This window comes from Belonocnema kinseyi, chromosome 10 (genome assembly GCF_010883055.1).
Source record: "Belonocnema kinseyi isolate 2016_QV_RU_SX_M_011 chromosome 10, B_treatae_v1, whole genome shotgun sequence".
Classification (NCBI taxonomy): Eukaryota; Metazoa; Arthropoda; class Insecta; order Hymenoptera; family Cynipidae; genus Belonocnema; species Belonocnema kinseyi.
Genome location: NC_046666.1, coordinates 62,441,323 through 62,446,510, shown reverse-complemented (window position 1 = coordinate 62,446,510; position 5,188 = coordinate 62,441,323). Strand labels below are relative to the sequence as shown.

The window sequence follows — 5,188 nt, the reverse complement described above, 5'->3', positions numbered from 1 at the left end:
ACTCGAAAAGCTTTGGAAAATGGTTCACAAAAAAAAATAGGCACGAAAAATCACGTTTTTTTTTGTTTAAACTGCATTTTGGGATAATAAATAAATTTTTGAAGAATTTCATAGGCACCGTCGGAAAGAGGAGATCTTAAACAATAAAAATATATGTGTCTCAATTTTTCTAGTGTCGAATAGTCTTAGTTATTGGCCGTTGAAAAGCAGTGTCACGGTAGTGGCGTTTTGGCCGTTTAAGGGTTTATGATATATAGTGTGCAATTTTATTGTGACTCGCTACTAAATATTTATAATGGCTTAATTCTATTTAAATGCAAAAATCAATTTTTTTTAAACCACCGCTCTGATTATCTTTATTTTGATGATAAAATGTTCCTAGGGTCACATGCAATCACAATTAATAAAAAAATCATTAAAAAATGCGATCCAATATTTACCATATAATCTTATGAAGATTTCATAATTTCTTGGTAATTAAATACAAGAATTAGCTTCTAAAAAAAAACCCTTTGACTATTTTTATTACCAACATGACATATTTGTGAGGCAACAGACTACCACATTAAAAAAAATTGCTAAGAAAATTTTCGTGGGATACCATATTACCATTAAAAATAAAAAAATTCCATTTACTTGGAGCTGTTACTTCAACTTGGATTAGCCCCATCGTAGCTACAATTGTGTATTTTCCTGAACAAAAATGAAATTTTCTTAAAATTTGTAAACAAAATTTAATATTTTACTAAATTTTTTAAAGTGATGCAATTTAAATTATTAATAGCTTATTTTCTCTGGGAAAAAAATTTGTTACGCCTTGACCTTGTTCAATTTTTATTAATACATCAATTATTATCGAATAAACTTACTTGTTTTAAACATTTTTGTTTAAAAATTGTTTTTTAATTATGTCAATTTTTTCAAATTATTAATCTTATCTCATGAAATTTATGGAACGAAAGTTTCGAAAATGTCGCCCTCATTACTGTTTCAATTCTAAGAATTTATTTCTAAAAGAAAAAAATACAATTCTAAATGGTTCTTTAATAATAAAGGCAACAATTTTGTCCTTCATTTTTTTAACGAATGTTTTAAAAATGACAAAAGGATTCTATTCACAACCCCTTGACCAAAGTGAAAAAATGCTTAGAATCAAAAGTACGCACTTTCGCGCTTTAAAAGCAGATCCTATTGATTTAAATGGATATACTACCGGATTTACAGCATCACTGTCAAGCAGAAAAGCATCATTACTGTCTCATTGAATATTCATTCGAATTAACAGTATTTGCTTTTAACCGAGCGCGAAAGTGCGCACTTTTGATTGAACAGCATTTTTTCTCAGTGCATATTAAATCATTAAATTTGAAGTTAATGATGTTATATCTGATAATAAAGATTAAGAATTTTCTGCACCATCAATTTAGTCAATCAAAATTTCCAAAAAAATAATTCGAAAATGAATCTTTTTTGGTCGAGTATTTAACTATTTTTTAGAAGATTTTTCTTTTTTTTTTAAATTAAACTTTGGTTGAAGATTAGCTTTTTTGTTTAAATTTTGATTTGAAATATCAAAAATTTTCAAAAATCATTTTGAATTTTTTCAAGAATCGTAGCAAAATTATATTCATATAATTAAAGGAAATCAAATGAAATAAACCTAAGAAATAAATAGTTATCCCAAATTTGTATTTTTCATTAAAAATTACTTTTCCCTTCAAATTACAATTTGCCTAAAATTTTGTTTTACTCTTGACTGAAAAATATTTTCTGATAAAAAATTCGGTTATGTGGTTGAAAATGATTTTTCGTTTGAAAATTCATTATTTTTTTTATTAAAAAATTTAACTGTATATATATTCCCATTAGAAACAAGTCGGGCGGCGCTTACTGTTTACGTTTCGATCCTCCCGAAATCAGTGCAAGGCTATTTGAACGGAACCCCCGGCACTTGACTGAAAGCGAGAGTTTGGTGTAATTCATTTTCCCTTGAAATCGGAAATCTTTGTTCTTTTACCGTATGTTTAAAAAATGGGTCGCCTGAAAAATCCCGAAAAATAGAATTCCCGACAGTTCATAATATTACCGAATTTTGAAGATTCCCGAATTATTAAATACCCGAACTAGAAAATTCCGGAATTTCAACAATTAAAATTTCATTGTAAATATTATTTATTTATTAAAAATACAATAATCAAATATTCATATAAGGAAAATAAATTTTCAGCCAAAAATATAATTTTTCAATTATTGTTATTTTAAATCCAAACAATAATTTCAGAAACTTTAAACATTAGAAATATTTTGTTATAAAAATATTTGATTATTGTATTTATAATAAATAAATATTATTTATACCAATTTTAATTGTTTACATTCGGCAAATTTTAGTTCGGATATTTTAAAATTCGTTAACTTTCTGGGGATGACTGTGAAAACATCAAAAATAAAATTCTGGACACTGTAAAAATCCCGAATTAGAACATTTCCAAATATTAAAATTCCCGGATAGTAAAGTTCTCAAATAATAAAATGCCCGAACCGATTATAATACTACCTAAGTGGAAAATTCCCCGCAGTTTAAATTATTTCAGACTTTAAAAATGGGCAACTAACAAAATTGCTGACAGAAAATTGCCGAATTATAAAATATCTGAACTATTATAGAAAATTTCCAAATTATAAAATTTCAGAATTTATACAATAAGTTGATTTATTTATAAAATTAATTAAAATATTACAATTAAAATTCTTCTTGTTTATGAAATTAATTAAATTATTACAACTAAAATTGTTATGCATTTAACCCTTAAAGGTCCCCATGGGGTCGTTAGTGCCCTGACACTGTATTGAAATTTATGGAGTTAGTTCTTCAGTTTTTAATTTTTTTTCAATGTCTTTAAATTAAAAAATCATTTGAAAAGTAAAATTATCTTATACCAAGCTACTTAATGAAATGCCCAACAAAATTTCGAGCCAAAATATTAAAAACCTTCTACACAATACAAAATTACGGCTGGTTTCTCCAAAGACCCCATGAGGACCTCAACATCCTACCAAAGTAAGGGGGCCTTTAAGGGTTAACGAACTCGTTATTTATAAAAAAGTTGCTAATTGTTCATATTCAGGAATTTTCTATGTTTCGCGTTATCATTTGGCAATTCTCCATCCGGAATTTTATTAATTGGAAATTTTAAAATTCGGTAATATTATAGACTGTCGCGAATTTTCCAATCCAGAAATTTTATTATTCTTGCATTTTTCAATTCGAGAATTTTATTTTTTGGTATTTTTCAGTCACCCCAAAAAAATTATCCATTCTAACAATAAGCATCTAAGTTAAAAGTGCCTACTATTTTGTTTATCAATGCTCTATCATGCTTTCATTTGTTTAATACTCTTGACGTTTAGTGTCATCTCAAATGACACAACTGGCCCTCCTTACCATCCTCTCAAAATGGTTCATTCAACAAATTGGCTTTAATATCTATATATTTATCCACGATATTGCTCAAAATAATACATACTAGAAAAGCGAGAGTACATTGACACAGAGAAGCACTCAAACTATGTGTGTTCACAAACAGATAAGTACCAACCAGAATGAAAAATCAGCCTTTCCGTTGTATCACCTTGATAAAATCTTGGAATGCAGTCAAGTTGAGACTACAATTCATTGAAGCAAAAAGGCGAGAATATCTGATTGAGGCGATGACGCTTGTTACGAGACCCAAGAAACACTGGATCGACACTCTAGAACTCTAGTCTGTAATAGCACCTCTCTCTAGCACTGATGCGACTGTAGTAAGGCACGTTTTATACCCGCGCGAAAAAGACACAACCAGGAGTCGTAAAAAGTATAAAAAAAAGGGGTAAGAAATTTCATTCAAGATAAAAGGAGCCGGAATCCCCCAACGAGAAACTCTTTTTCTTCACTAAAAACATAGGTCTATTCGCATGCGTACGCATAGGCATACATCTACAAGCGGCACTTACGTATTTCGGTCATGTGCAGAGTAGAAATAGTAGAAATAAGGATAGAGTTGTACAAGTAAAAGAATAAAAACAGGGTGGTAAATAGAATCAGATTGCACCGGTTTTTGGCAGAATCTGATGTGATTTCTGTCAAATTGGTCTGATCATAATCGTTCAAGGGAGCGAGTGGAAACGGTATGTATGAGTCAGACGAGTCGAGGAGAGAGGGATAGAAAATAGAGGGTACGATTGTGGGTGGATGCTCGAGTGACTAAGGAATGGGAGAGGGCAAGTTAAAGAGAGAGGGAAAGTTGAGGAGTGGGAGGTGAGAAAGAGTGTGTGAAAGAGAATGAGAAAGAGAGTGAGAAAGAGAGGGAGAAAGAGAATTGTTGAAGGAGAAGATACTCATTGAAATGAGAAGTATCTATGGGGTATCAAAAGCGCGGGTGTTTACGAGTGACGAGAAATGTCTCTTATTTCACGAACGGGGAGCGACTTACTGAGTATAAAGAGAAAGAGTATCGTGGTCAACATCGTGGCCGTGGAAATGAAGAGGCGCTAGCCTCGCCTTCGAAGCCTCGTTACGATGGTTACACCCAGTTAGTACGAGCAAAAAATAAACTGGATTTAACTTGATTTTTGGATGAGAAATCAAAAAGTAGGAATTTCAAGAGAAAAGTGTATAGATTTTTGATGATATTAAATTTTACTCTTATGTAATCACGTTACATGTATGTTATGTAACGCTGTTATATATCTCTTACATAACAATCGGTTATATAACACTGTTATATATAGGCCTAAAATTGTCAAAAATATTTAAAATTAAAATTACCGAAATAAAAAAAATAAATAAAAAATAATAATAAAAAATAAAATAAATAAAAGTGAAAAATGAATTAGGTAACTCTTATGAAAAAATATAGGAAAATTAGTATAGGCCTATTATGAATTTTCCATAATGTTTTCGCGATTACAGAAAATATCTTTATAGAAATCGTTATAGAGAATTTATTTTAGACTAATACGGAAATGCATAAAAATTACTATCCCTTAAATATTGTGTTTTATTTTTTTTATTTTAGCTTTTCAACTCCTTCATATCCCTTGAAATTGTTGAAACCCCTTAGAATAAAATTTATTTTTGTTCCTAAAGATCGACACAAATTGTTCAAAGTCGCTTTAAATTCACTAAAATCTTTGGAAATCATAA

The 5,188-nt window shown here is 29.7% G+C and overlaps 1 protein-coding gene across 3 annotated transcripts in view; it reads right to left on the bottom strand.

Moving 5' to 3' along the window:
• Nucleotides 1-4,351, bottom strand: part of LOC117181409 (transmembrane protein 189) — a 26,826-nt gene extending 22,475 nt beyond the window's left edge. The window contains exon 1 of one of the 3 annotated variants that reach the window (XM_033374032.1): nucleotides 3,600-4,351. The gene's annotated coding sequence lies outside the window, so the exon portion shown is untranslated. Of the gene's footprint in view, nucleotides 1-3,595 lie in introns of all 3 variants that reach the window. The other 2 variants (XM_033374033.1, XM_033374034.1) reach the window with 2 other exon arrangements.
• Between the last annotated feature and the right edge of the window lie 837 nt (nucleotides 4,352-5,188).